Raw genomic sequence first — 15,169 nt, 5'->3', positions numbered from 1 at the left:
CCGAGCATCATGGCTAGCCTAGCAAACAGTTACTTGTGTCACAGAGAGGGCTGTTAGGTTCACTTTGGGAGAAGTCCCTCCTTTCTTGCCTGTACCTTATCACCCTGGACATCTTGGAAAGTCACTACTTGACACCACCCAAGGGACTGACACCAATTCCCCTTTCAAGCACATAGTTCACACAATAAACAGGAAGTTTTATTGAAAGAAAACATTGCTCTCACACCAGGTGTCTTGGAAAGTGACATCACCTATTAATGGACAATGCCTTCATAATATCTGTATAGTCTTGGTCACAGTCGTGAGTAGGCAAGATCCCTAGAAAGCATCATCTCGTTCTTCACAGATTTAGAAATTTCAGGCGCTGTTGTCCACCTGGTTTCCCCTGCAGAGTGGTATTGCATTCAGCAAGGACCTTCAGAAGATGTTCTTAGGCACAGTCTGAAATTTCCTAAAAATAACAAATCTTTCTCCATCAATGGGCACCATCTCCTCCTATTGTGGCTTTCAAAATTTCTAGATCATAAACATGAAGCAGGATTCAAGTATGTTTGGGCATCACATTGTCTTATATTTTAACAACTGCCCAGTTGCACAATACCAACCAGAGATGGGCAACTGCCCTGACAAACTGTGTCAGAAAGGAGATATAATTCTTCGAGCATCATAGCTCTAGTAACATTGTACAAAATTAGAGAATTCATTTAATCAAGTCTATTCTTTGTTACTACTCTTGTTGACCTTGGCCTTATAACTGCTTATCTTGGAAGCAAGTCTCTACCACCCTCAATCTCCAAAAGCATTCCAGGCACCAAATATCCCATTCAAACATGATAGCTAAAAACTACTGATTTTTGCTTTTTCAGACACTCAAGAGAAGTGTCCTCCCTTCAAGTGAATGTCATAAGATCATAGATCTTAGGAGCATTTTTGAAGTAGAAAGGGTGTTCGAGGTCTTCTAGAATAAGCTCTTTGTTTTACAGATGAGGAAACTGAGGCCCAGAGGGTTTAAGTAACTTGACCAAAATTATACAAGTAGCAAATGTAAGAGCCAGGATTTCAACACGTTTGCCCTTGGACTCAAAAGCCAACACTTTTCTCCACTATACCACACTGCAATCCTCACTTGCTCAAGAGCTAAAAAAACATCCTATTCATGTCATTCAAATTCCAAAGAATCTCATTGAGTCAGCTATATGGGGTTATTAAAATCTTCCTAAGCTGTTACCATTCATATGTAATGTTGAAGAGGTGGGTGGGGGAAACAATGCACACTCCTGATTACCTAGTACACATTCTCTCTTTGAAAGGAAGAGGAAAGTCAATTAGTCAAGTCAAGAAGAAAAAATTTATAAAGACTTATTTGTATGACAGGCACTGAAAAGGAAAAGAAGGACAATCCTGATTGGGACTACATTCCCCCCAGTTAAAAAATCTTTGTAGTCTCAGAAAATTCCACCAGATACCATATGTAACAATTACATAAAATATGTTCATATAGAGTAGATGACATATAATGTTTGTGCATGGTAAATTTATATTCAGTCCTATATCTACTCTATCTTTTTCATCCCTGCCCACTCTACCCTCTCCCAGTCCAATGTAATATTCTGTCTGGTAAATACGTACTTGCTACACACATTGCATCTTCTCTTTTCAACTTGAGAATCTAATAAATTGGCCTAGTTCCCAGTGAGATAATCAAGACACTTCTGTGACTTGTCACTTCAGAATTTTCAGTGCCTGTTTCATCTGTGCTGGAGAAATATCTTTGGGCCCATTGACCAGCAGCTTAAATTGCTGCTATGGATGATCAGGATTGCTTGCTGTCCTTAGGGGTTGGGCATCATATATAATTCACTTTCAAAATTTCAATAATGGATCCCTTCTGACTCCAGGATGGGTAGGACTGTGGATATAGGTTAAAGAGAGCAAATCACTGCTGCATGCTGCCCCTGTCTTTCTGATTCTCTTTCAAGCAAGAATAAAAGTACGCTGACTATAATGGGTTGTTAATGTTTATGCTTCAAGTAAACAGGTCAAATGGTTGGTATCTTCCTCTGTGCATAGTAGGAATATATCATATTGAATTGGTTCATGCTTGTTATCAAGTCAGTTACATTTAAAGGTCAACAAAGCCTGAACTGTAGCAGACCTAGGATTTCCTCTCAAGCTAGGTGTCTAGAATAATCAATGAGGACTCATGATTGGTTTTGGGAGTCTCTAGGTAGCAACAGTTACTTTTGTATTCCTTGAATGGTCCCTTTTCCTGGAGATTGTCATTTGGAAATGCCAAATATTCCATGCATAAATTCCAAATTTAGATTCACCGGAGTTACACTTAATCTCCTCCAATTATTTCTTTCCATTTTGTCTAGAGGAAAAACATGTATGTCTAGAAGTACAACTTGTATGTACATCACTTTGTATGTACACTCTACACCTGTCCATTGCCTATCATTCCTGTTCAATCCTGGTATAAAGGATTGACTCAAGACTGTGCTTGCTTCCATTGAAAGCTTTTAGCTTCAGTACGTCAGACAGAGAACTGGAGCAGTGGATAGAGAGCAGAATGTATAGTAGATAGAGATCTGGGGTCCAAGTCAGGAAGACCTGAGTTCAACTGTGAGGTCTTGAGAAAGTCACCAAGAGGTCTCAGCTTCAGTTTCCTCATATGTAAAATAGGAAAAATAATAGCACTTACCTCACAGGGTAGTTATGAGAATCAAATGAGATAATGAATATAAAACATTTTGTAAACCTTAGGTTGCTTTCTAAGTGCTAGCTATTGTTGTCTTTCTCTGTCATGGCAGTACTCCCAATGATTTTTCCATTCCTTGAGCACTGGGAAGTTCCCAAAATCAGACTCCTTAGAATCTACCTGCTGATTCAGATAAATGAGTCACTTGAGGTCCATAAAAATTACACTCCACATGCTGAGACTTCCCTAGGATCAAGCTGAGGGATCAAAGTTAACCTGAAGTGATGGACTGAAGAATAGTCCCTCATGTCTGGTTGGCTGGAAATACTGGCTTCTCTCTTCTGACTGGCATCTGCACAGGAAACCTGGATGGTCAAGTTTTTAATTCATAAACTGGCCCCTATAGGCTATCTGAAGTATTCACCCACACTCTAAGAAGTTTGAGTTTGTCTCAGCTTAAAACTGAAATTCCAGAAATACCATTGGGGTCTCAATGCACCAAGGAAGTTGTGACAGCTTTTTCACTGATGTTGATGGTATTTCTTGGCAATTACAAACTGCAAAGATCTGTCCCTGTTATGAGTAGATATTGCCACCAAAGTCAACAAGGCTTGGTCTTTTCAGAGACTATAAGGGAGTATGCCTCCATTTTTGAGTCTTAAGTAATTGACACGTCATGGTTACTGGGGATACACCACCTGCCTAGTATACCAAATAGGCTCTGTACCTTCAGTTTTTATAGTTACTTCTGTTGCGGTTGTAGGACTCTTAGAATGAGACTAGAGAAAGTCAAGAGGTGAGTATTCTTATTATTCTTATTTTACAGAAGAAGAAACTGAGGCTGAAAAAGGTTTTGTGACCTCCAGTCGATGTTTGGTTAAGAATCTGAAATGAGATTCAAACATATGTAATAGGTTTGTAGAAACTTTCCAGTAAATTTCTTGCCATCTTTAACCTATTTCCACCTTGCTTGGCAATCATCAGATTTTAAATTATTTGATGCTAATTTATTTTGAGAATCTTAATGAGTACTTTATAGAATTTCTTTACCTGTTCATCTTCAGCAAACATTATTTGTATATGCATCACATAATTTTTATGTAGTATGATATACATACATATGTGTGAGTGCGTAATCTTTCCCCCTTTAACCTCTCCTGGTGTGTGAGGTTGTGTTTGTGTGTATGTGTAGAATAGCTACTAAGTCAATAATGATTGCAATAACAGAATGCAAAGCATTTGTTACATGTCGAAGAAAGGCAAACACAGCCCTTCCCTCAGGAACTCACAATCTGAATGCTCCAGAAGGACCAACATTCTGTACAGGATAAACTGAAGGTAATCTTAGAGAGAAGTCATTAGCATTGGAGAAAGGGCAGGTGGGTGGAGCTCCTAGTCAATACTTCTTGAAAAACATAGGACTTGAATCCAGGAGGCAGAGATGAGCAGTGAGAGAATTCTAGTCATAGGGCATAGCCAGTGGAAAGATATGGGGAGTCAGGAGATGAAGCATCATGTGAAATGCAGAGCAAGTGGTCTAGCTAGGCCAATGGCCCAGACTGTAAAGTGTGTGGGAAGGAATCAAATACAAAAAGGCTGCAAAGTTAAGAAAAGGTGAGGCTGGGCAGTGCCAAGATGGTGGAGTAGAAAGACACATATACTCTAGTGCTTCCCCCACAGCCCACAAAATCCCTGTAAAAATGACTCTCAACAAAGTATAGAGCAGCAGAAGACACAGAACAATAGAGCAAAAGAGGTTTCCAGCCAAAGGTAACCCAGAAGGCTGAGAGGAAAAGTCTATCTCACTGGACTCTGAGTGGAGCAGAGCACAGCCCTGGTCATGCAGCACTGGGAGGAAGAGGACCTGAACAGACCTCCAGGAAGAGTTCCTAGCAGGGATGGTCCCAGATACCTCAACCCACAAGCACCAAAGAAAGCGCCAAAGGTCAGTGGGGGAGGGCTTTCCCAGCTGGGCAAGAGGGAATCTGGGTTTCTCTAACAATAGCCCCAGGTGATGGTAGAGGCTAAAGCACCAGACTGTAGGCAGCTATAGAGGCCAGGAAGCAACCTAGGTCCATTGTTCAGGCAGCTCAGCTTAAAGCCTCTGGTGGTAGGGAGCAGCTGATCTAAACCTCAGTCTTGAGTGATGGCCCAGTCCCCACCCAAACGCCAGGGGAAATGAGCAGCTGAGTCTAATCTCTTGACAAAGAATTCAGAAGTCTGAAGAAGTACTGGCTGGGAAAATGCACAAAAAAACAGGAAAAAAATAAGACCAAAGAAGGTTAGTTTATTGGTGAACAAGTGTCTCCTTCCTCATTCCCATGAGGAAGAACAAGGCTTACTGTCATAGAAAGTTAAGACCTCTGCCTCCAGGGCCTCCAAAGTGAACTTAAACTGATCTCAGGAAATGCAAGAGCTCAAAAAGCAAGTTAGCAGCTTGCTAAAGGAGAACCAAAACAATACTGAGGAAAATGACACCTTTAAAAAGAGGCTAACTCAATTGGAAAAAGAGGTCCAAAAAGCCAACGGAGAGAAGGAGGCATTAAAAAGCAGAATTAGCCAAATTGAGGAGAAGATTCAAAAGCTCACTGAACAAAACAGTTCTGTGAAAGAGAGAATTGAGTTCAGGGAAATGAATGACTGAGATAAACTGAGCAGTTAGAAAACAAAACGAAAAGTTTGAAAAAATAGAAGATAATGTGAAACATCTCATTGGAAAAACAACTGACCTGAAAAATAAATCCAGGAAGAGACAATATAAAAATTATGGGACTACCTGAAAGCCATGATCAAAAAAAGAGCCTAGATGTCATCTTTCATGAAATTATCAAGGAAAACTGCCTTGAGATTCTGGAACCAGAGGGCAAAATAAATATTGAAAGAATCCACCAATCACCTCCTGAAAGAGATCCGAAAAGAGAAACTACTAGGAATACTGTGGCCAAATTTCAGAGTTCCAAAGGCAAGGAGAAAATACTGCAAGCAGCTAGAAAGAAACAATTCAAGTATTGTGGAAATACAGTCAGGATAACACAGGATCTGGCAGCTTCAACATTAAGGGATCAAAGGGCTTGGAACAGGATATTCCAGAAGTCAAAGGAACTAGGACTAAAACCAAGAATCACCTATCCAGCAAAACTGAGTATAATACTTCAGGGGAAAAAATGGTCATTCAATGATGGACTTTCAAGCATTCATGTTGAAAAGACCAGAAATGTATAGAAAATTTGACTTTAAAACACAAGAATCAAGAGAAGCTTAAAAGGTAAACAGGAAAGAGAAATCATAAAAGACTTTCTAAAGCTGAACTGTTTACATTCCTATGTGGAAAGAAAATATTTATAACCCTTGAGGCTTTTCTCAGTATTTGGGCAGGTGGAGGGATTGTACATACACACACGCACACACACACACACACACACACACACACACACAAATATAGACAGAGAGTACAGGCTGTGTTGAATCAGAAGAGATGATATCCACAAAAAAAATAAACAAAATAAAAATTAAAGGGTGACGGAGAAAAATACTGGGAGGAGAAAGGGAGAAATGGAATGGGGCTGGCTATAACTTGTAAAAGAGATAAAGAAAAATCTTGTTCAATGGAAGAGAAAAGGGAGAAGAGGAGGGGAAAAGTGAAGCTACTCTCTCCACATATAGCTTAAAGAGGGAATAACATGCTCACTGAATTTGGTATGAAAAACTATCTTATACTAGAGGAAAGTAGGGGAGGAGGTGACAAGTGAGGTGAGGGGAATGATAGAAGGAAGGACAAATTGGAGAAGGGAGTAACTAGAAAGAAACACTTTTGGGAGGGGACAAGGTGAAATGAGGGAATAAAAAAATAAGGGGGGATAGAGTAGGATAGAGGGCAATATATTAGTATTACACAACATGATTATTATGGAAGTCTTTTGCAAAATGACACATATATAGCCTGCATTGAATTGCTTGCCTTCTCAGTGGGCATGGGTAGGGAGGGAGGGAGGGAAAGAAGGTAGAATTCAAAGTATTAGAAACGAATGTTGAGAATTATTTTTGCATATAACCAGGAAATAAGAAACACAGGTAATGGGGTATAGAAATTTATCTTACCCTACAAGAAAAGAGAGAAGATGGGGATAAGGGAAGAGTGGGGTGTGATAAAAGGGAGGGCCATTGAGGGAAGGGGTAATCAGAATGCAAGGAATTAGGGGGTAGGGGGAAGGAAGAGATGGGGAGAAAAATTGAACATGTTGCAAAGTGATGTAAAAGCAATTAATATTAAAACAATTGACTGAATTAATTACAGAGATTAAATCAGAGACACCTTTAGATTGGAGAAATGAATTTTAGTCTAAATCTCCTAGAGGCAGGTAACTTCGGGTAAAATTTGACATTGATGGAAAAGTTAAGGTTTTAATGGTAAATTTGATTTTATGATTGTTATTTAAGCAGGAACTAGAACAGGTATAGAAAGACATGTAAGCCACTTAAGGCTTGCCTCAAAAGATGTTCCTTAGCCACTATGAAATTATAGTCATATCTGAAAGCTGGTCATTGGAACTTGCTATTTTAAGATGCTACAGGACTATTAAGGGACTGTTCTTCTGAGTCTAACTCCAGATTTGCATAGCAAGAAAGGTGGTCTGAGCCTCCAATCCAGGATACCAGTAAGCCTATGAGATGCTGGTAGGAACTGAAAAAGGTGATCTCATGGGAAGGGTGGGAGAGCAGCTGCTCAGCCTGGGCTGAGGTAGGATTTTCCCACTGACACCTGGCAGACTCTAAGCCTCACTGAATGCAAGTTGATCATCTGCTCCTGCTGGAACTGATGAAGTTGGGGAGATATTTTTTTCCCTGCAATGTCCCTATTCTTGGTGGCAATTTCCTATAGTCAAAAGGTTTGTAAGCTTAATACCAGATCAATTAAATTATAGACTGTTGGTAGGGGAACATCTGAGGTCAAGTCTAAAATTAAGCTATTAGACTTAGGACTTTAGACCAACAACAATAAGTTAGGGTACTCTAATTCTTAGTAATAGTGTGGAGACAATTAGGTCAAGGGCTTATGAAGTTAGCATACATAGTTATTATTTGTGTCTCAGTTGGATAATGTTAAAAAAAAAATTCATTTGTAGTCTATATTGTAAATGCTTTAAAAGAAATATCACCTGACCAAAGGTTGGAATTGTTTTATGTGATATGAACTGTGTTAAAAGTGAAAAATAAAAAAAAGGAAAAGATGAGGCTATAAAGACTTTTAAAGCCAAATAATGGATTTTATATGTGATTCTGAAGGTGATAGAGAGTTACTATAGTTCATTTGATTCTAGAGGCAAAAGGGATTCAGGGATTGGATCCATTGACTGAATGGAAACAGCAGGCAACATGGCGAGGCTAGCACTTTGAGGACATTTATCACTTTGATAGCTGGGCTGGTGTGGGGCTGATTGATACAAGGAAGTCAGACAGAAGGCTATTGCAATAGTCCGGATTGTCAGGAGAAAGATGAGGACATGTACAAGACATGTTACAAGGAGGTAATCAACAGAATTTGGTAATAGATTGTGGGATAAGTGAGAGGGAGGATTTACGTATGACAGCCTGGGTAACTTTGAGGATGCCCTTGAGAGTGATAGTCATTAGGAAGAGGGGAAGCTTTGTGGGGGTAGATAATGAGTTTAATTAATAAATAAATTAATAATAATAAAATAATACATAAATGTTATATATGATATAATATAATATATGAAATTATATATATAAAATAATATACAAAATAATAAAATTTTTAAAAAATCAATAAGCATATTGAGCTTAGGGTGTCTTTGGGATATCCAGTCCAAGATGCCCAATGGGCAATAGGAAAGATGAAACTGGAGCTCAGGAGAAAGGTTAAGGCTATGTGAATAGGTCTGAGAATCATCTACGTAGAAATGATAACTGAATCCCTAAGAGCTGATGAGATCACTGAGCAAGACAACATAGAGGTAAAAAAGAAGAAGGCTCAGGACAAAACTGGTGTGTGTGTGTGTGTGTGTGTGTGTGTGTGTGTGTGTGTACATACATATGCATATTTACCTACAGATGTACACACACACACACACACATTCATTATTATATATATATATATATATATACACAATGCTTATACATATATTTCTGTATATATAAGTATATGTGTGTGTATGTGGGAATAGATACTAGACCTTATGATATCATTTATGTAGGAAATTCTCTGATGAGGAAACTCTCTCTACCAATTCAAATTGGTTCCTTCCCTGGAACTGATAGCCTGAGAGCTGCCTGGAGCAGCTAAGAATTTAAGTAATTTGCCCAGATTCACACAACCAGTATGTATCAAAGATAAGACTTGAACTAAGGTCTGCTGGCACTGAGGCTTGCTGTATGTAGCTAGAAAGCATAGTTGTATTTGCTAGTTTTGGAAAAGCATTTGGTTCAGAACAATAAAACATCACCTTAAAGGTTTTCTTCCAATAAGATGATTCCCATATATATGTCAGAATCATTCAAGATTCCTTAAATGATATGAAAACAGAAATAACCCTGTTTGACAACCCTCTGATTGTAAACATTAGGCAAGGCACAAAACGGAAAGATATATATTTGCTAAGCAGTTCTTCACTGTGATGGAGGAAATTTAGCATAGAGCCCAAATTGAAGAGGGATACTATATGGATGTTGAAGTATCCCAGTTACTCCTGTTCATGGATAACAGTGTTTTAATTGCATCAAGCCCTAAAATATTTCAGTACTTCCTAGAAGAGATCTGTAATCACTTCAAAGAGTTTGGTCTTACCATCCACACAGGAAAGATCAAGTTGATGAAAAAATTTACTTGTCAGATTATGACAAGCAGTTGAAAATACAACCTATAGAACTTGTCTACCAGTAGGTATATCTGGAACAGACAGTACAAATAGACAAAGTATTGAACTGAAAATGGAACAGGAGGAGAGTAAGCTAGACCACCTTCAGGAAATTATTTGCCTTTAATGACCCTAATTTTTTTTCCAGAAACAAAAGTCCATCTTTGTAATATATTCTATTGCTGTTATATGGTTATAAGACATAGGCCACCATACTCTCTGAGACTAAGAAAAAGATATATGGTAAACCTGAACAACCTGCAATATATAACCCAAAAGGAGCTTTGAAGAAGAAGAAGAAGAAGAAAATATATCATCAGGAGAATATACATGATGGGAAGAAAAGGTAATCTGGTTATGTGGGGAGGCAAGAGAAGACAGGTGGTAAACTAAATGCTTCACTGCTATCCTCCAAATGTCAGGAAAAAGATCTGAAAGATCCTAACTCATTGGTTCTCTCCCTATGGAGTATTTGTGCAAGGATACGGACAAGAGTCACAATGGATGAACAAACCTTTATATCACTAGAGGAAGCATCCAAATTGATAGGACCACTCATCCATTGGAGTATTGGAGTATACATAACCTGTGTGTTCCCAGCACTTAGCACAGTATCTGACATAGTAAGCACTTGAAAAGTGCCTATTGATTAACTGACTTTAACTTCAAATCTAAATTCTTCTGATGCTGCATTGAATTCCTCAGTCATAATTTCTTCTAATACAATAGAAGTCAATTCTGTTAAAAAACTACAGTTATTCAGTCATTCCCCAACTGAGGGACACTGTATGTGTTTCCAGTTTTATTATTACTAACAGTGTTGCTAGGAATACTTTCAAAGTGATAGATATAGGTAGATAGATAGATAGATAGATAGATAGATAGATAGATAGATAGATAGGTAGATAGATAGGTAGATGATAGATACAGACATGTTTCTCTTATGAACAATCCCTGAAGCATTGGCCTAACTAGTGGGATAATTGATTGAAGATTACTCACATTATTGTAGCTCATTGTATATTTTCATATTTCTTTCCAAATGTTAGACTAATTCACAAGAAGAGTATAATAGTATACTTATTTTATCAGAATTTCATTTTGTCATTTTTTATTTTTTTTTGCCAATTGACCAATATCAGGTAGAAAGTGAAAGTTCTTTTAATTTGCATTTCTTGAATATTAGAGATTTTGAACACTCTTATATGTGCCTCTTGATAATTTGTTGGGGTTTTTTTCCTGTAAACACCTCCTCATATCCTTTGCTCACTTAACAAGTGGAGAATAACTCTTACTTGTATTAATTGCATCAGTTCCTTAAAAGAAATTTTTAGATGTCATTTTTTAAAAAGTATTTCATGTGATGCTTTCCCCAGTCAATTTGTTTTTTCCTTATTACGTTATTTTTGTTGTATAAAATTTTTATTTTTATATCATCAAATTCATTTATTTAGCCTCATGTACTTTCCTATAAATAACTTATTAAGTTATGAAAGACAAAATTCTCCCTTCTCCTCTTTTTTATAATGTTATCATTGACTCTCTTGAAATTTTTGTGTTGAGAGAGTATCATTATTATAAGGAAAAGCCATCTGAGAAAAAGAAATTTGCTTTTTGATATTAGAAGACTACTGCTTGTGGAGGGTTGTCAAGTGGGCATTCTCACATTTAGATTGATGTTCTCTCAGTCTTCAGATGAAGAATTCCTGTGTAGTGATCCTCATCTTCTGGTGATCTGTCTCTGAAAAGATAGTAAACTTTGAATCGGTCAGGATTCAAGGTCAAACATCCCATTAGACCAAGATCAACGATGCCATTGCTTCATCAAGCCACAGGAAATAGAATTACAGAGGCTATGAAGAAGCCCAACTGGTGTTCCAAACATGCACAGCTTATCTGTTGACGTTCATTTTGTGTTTGCAGCATAATCTTATTATAATAGTCAGTTGAGTGAACAGCTAATAACAGTCTTTGGGCAATCAATCAGGAAGCAGGAAAGTTACAAATGCCAAACTGTTATTTCCTAATGGACAAATTAAATATTTGAATGTTCTAAGTACCTAAGCAATAAAATATACGTGCCAAACATTGATTATGATGCAAAGTCATAATTTTATCTGTTCAATGTAATTGAATCTTTGGTTTCAGTAATTTTTTATTCATTGTCAATTCTGTTGCTTTCTCCTTTGACCTTAGCAATCTCTTTGTTTATGCTTGTTTAGGGTATACAAATTTGCTTACTTTCTGATTTTTAAAACTGCATTATTTCTTTATTAAACTTGGGGGTTTTTGTATTTAATATGTGTTCAGGGAAATACATTGACCTGTAAGAGTTGCTTTAGTTGTATTACATAAAGTTTGATGTGCTATTTGTTATAGTTGTGCCAGTTTTAGTTATATCCTACTCTTCATAACACCATTTGGGGTTTACTTGACAGAGATACTGGTATGGTTTGCCATTTCCACTTCAGGAAACTGAGGCCAAGAGGGTTAAGTGACTTTCCCAGGATCACGTAGCTAGTAACTGCCTGAGGCCAGATTTGAACTCAGGAAATTGAGTCTTCCTGACACTGGACCTGGTGCTCTATCCACTGTGCTACCTAGCTGTTCAGTGTGGTATATCATTATTGTAATTATCCTTGACATAATTTTTTATTGTTTCTTTGATTTGGTCTTTGACTCATTTGACTTCCATTCATTTTCAAGCAAGTAATTTTTTCATCTCCACTTAGGCCTGCACCTTTTTATCATTCTTCTTATGCATTTTTATTATGCTCATTGAATACTATTTTAATTATGAAATACTCTACAAAACAGGTGCCTAAAATCTGTGGGTCTTATATTTATTTACAAATTCTTTATGTCTTGTGATAGGATCAATTTTCTTGAAAATATTCCTGGAGCATCTGAATAAAAAATAAATTATCAATTAAAATTCATTCAGTGATCTCCATATGTCTCAGAGAAGCAAGTCAAGTTTATAAACAATCCAAATATTTATGATCAGTAGCATCCTCTCCCCTTTTTTCTGCTACTCTTCTACTATCACTGAAGAAATTAAAAGAGGACTCACATTATTGAGGGTCATTTTGTATTTTTTTTTGTATTCAAGGTTGTCGTGACCAAAGAATGAATCATCAAGAGGCCAGTCTACTGGTGATGATTCTTTCCATCCTTGATATCCCAGTGCTTGGAATACAGTCTTGACATGCTGTGTGTGGGAAACCTTCAATCATGGTAGAACTTGCTAGATCTTGTATTTTGCTAGAAAACGTTTTTGGGGGGGGGGAAGAATGATGAGGGACTTAAGACTTGTAGACTATACAAAAGCCTTATGCCCTCTAGATCATAGAAGAATATCTCTTTAGGAAGAGAATCAATAGGTGTTGAACACAATGAGCATTGAATAACATCATACAAATGAAATTAACTAAGTTTTTAACGGATAAGGAATGACCCGTTACTGGTGCAGTGGTCATTTCTGAATTTGCTGTCTGTGGGCAATAATATCACCAACTCGTTAGAGCAAAGATAAAAAATTAATGCAAAACTAGAAGAAAGAATAAAAATGAGGGAGGGGAATAGGAATATGATGTGCCTCTGAAACAACTAAATCTTGACCTATCAAACAAGTTATTGTAAAATAAAAGTGAAAAATGGAATGAATGTGTATAGACATGTATCATCATAATTTTATGCAGAAGACATAGATAGATTGCCTTATAATAAAATATCAAAAAGGTAGGGGGGAGGACTGAGAAAATATCAACTATAACCCCTTTACTCACTTTCCTATCTAAACAAAAAGTCTGACTCATTTATACATTAATTCAATCAACAAACATTTATTAAGTGCCTGCTATGTGACAGAAACTGTCCTCATTGCTAGGCATGTAAAGAATGAAATAACCCCTTCCTTAAAGGAGTTTACACTTGATCAGAGGAGACAAGAAGCTAATCTATAAGTATATGCAATATAAAGGATAAAAACAAATTGATTCATTGGAGACATCTTCAAATTAGGAAACAAGCAGACTTTCAAAAGTTGTATTCTACAATGTACCACATTTTTACCATTTCACAATTGACTGAAAGATATATAAAATACAAGATGCTTCTGTGTCTATTGTTTGTTGCTTATGAAAAAAAGCATTTGGTTCAGTAGAGCAAAAAATCACTTTAATTTTTTTCTTCCAGCAAGGGATAAACAAATCTCATTCATACATCAAAATCATTTAAAATTCCTTGGAAGTCATGTTATAATTTATTCATAATTTTTATTATGTGAAATTGAAAATCAACTGTGTAAACAAAATTAATACAATTGGGATAAGATTAGAAATCACTGAATAGAAAAAATCTTTGTATCAATTTTTTTTAGATAATGGATTTGGTATCCAAGATAAATAGACAACAAATAGAAATATATAAGACCAAAAGTCATTCCCTCAATTGATAAAAGGTCCAATATAAACATCAAACTATCAACAACTAGATAAGGATGCACAAAATTACTACTAATAGAAGAAATACAAATCAAAACAACACTAAGGTTTCAGTTTCCATTCAGAAAGTTGGCAAAGAGAACAAAAAATGGGAATAGTCAATGCTGGAGATATTATGGACACTGATGCATTGTTGGTGAAGCTGTGAAATAGTACAACCATTTTAAAAAGCAATTTGGAATTATGAAAGGAAAGAGATTAAAATACTCATGCTCTTTGATGCAGAGATTCTACTAATAGGTATATAACCCACAGAGTTCATTGTTAAAAAGAAAGTCCCCATATGGATCAAGACATTTATAGAAGCATTTTTATGGTAGCAAAGAAATGTAAACAAAGGAGATATCTATCAATTGGAAATAGCTAAATATGCTGATGAGCATGAGGGATGACAGACAGACAGATCAAATAAATATTGGTATCCTCTCTATGTCTAGGGAAATTGAGAGAAGCTCCTAGTAAATTGGGTGGTCCTTCTGTTTTGAATATATGAGAAAATATAGGCAAGAAATACACAGTATAAGCAGGCAGGATAGGTTGTGCTTTGTATCATGGGAGGGTACAGCTACATCCATGAGGTCATAGAGCCTTTTGCATCTTTGGGTACCAACTTCCCATTGGCCAATTTTGATCTGCATTTCCCAGTCTTGAGGCAGCTCTCTCTGCCATCTCTCTGTCATCATCTTCCTCAGGGACACTATCCTTTCTTTCATCCTCCTTTTGTCCTTAATAAACCAAAACTAAAAACAAACCTTGAGGTAATTCTTCAGTGTTTTCAAGAAATATTTTATTTTTTCTGGTAACGTGAAGAAAAACACATTTGATTTGACAAATGAGGACACTGAGGCTCAGATACAGTAATGGGTCACTTAAAAACCTGCCCAAAGTCGTAGAAGAAATAAGAAGGAAGGAGAAAACAATTTATTAAGTATTTACTGTATGCTAAGCATTTGGCAAATATCTTATTTGATTCTCACAACAACCTGGGGAGGTAGGAGTTATTATTATCCCCATTTTACAGAGAAGGAAACTGTGTTTGATAAAGGTTAAATGATTTCCTCAGGGTCTCACAGTCATATGGCTAGTAA

At 36.8% G+C, this 15,169-nt stretch overlaps 1 long non-coding RNA gene across 6 annotated transcripts in view; it reads right to left on the bottom strand.

The window, feature by feature from the left end:
- Window positions 1-176: 176 nt before the first annotated feature.
- The window catches only part of LOC140510013 (uncharacterized), an 87,502-nt gene continuing 72,509 nt past the window's right edge, over window positions 177-15,169 (bottom strand). For all 6 annotated transcript variants that reach the window (XR_011969041.1, XR_011969046.1, XR_011969040.1 and 3 more), the window contains 2 exons: window positions 11,243-11,317; window positions 177-451 (listed from right to left, as the gene is read on the bottom strand). This is a non-coding gene — a long non-coding RNA (uncharacterized lncRNA). The remainder of the gene's footprint in view (window positions 452-11,242; window positions 11,318-15,169) is intronic.

Source organism: Notamacropus eugenii, chromosome 6 (genome assembly GCF_028372415.1).
Source record: "Notamacropus eugenii isolate mMacEug1 chromosome 6, mMacEug1.pri_v2, whole genome shotgun sequence".
Taxonomy (NCBI): domain Eukaryota; kingdom Metazoa; phylum Chordata; class Mammalia; order Diprotodontia; family Macropodidae; genus Notamacropus; species Notamacropus eugenii.
Note: the sequence above shows the minus strand (reverse complement) of the source record. Positions and strands in the feature narration are given on the sequence as shown.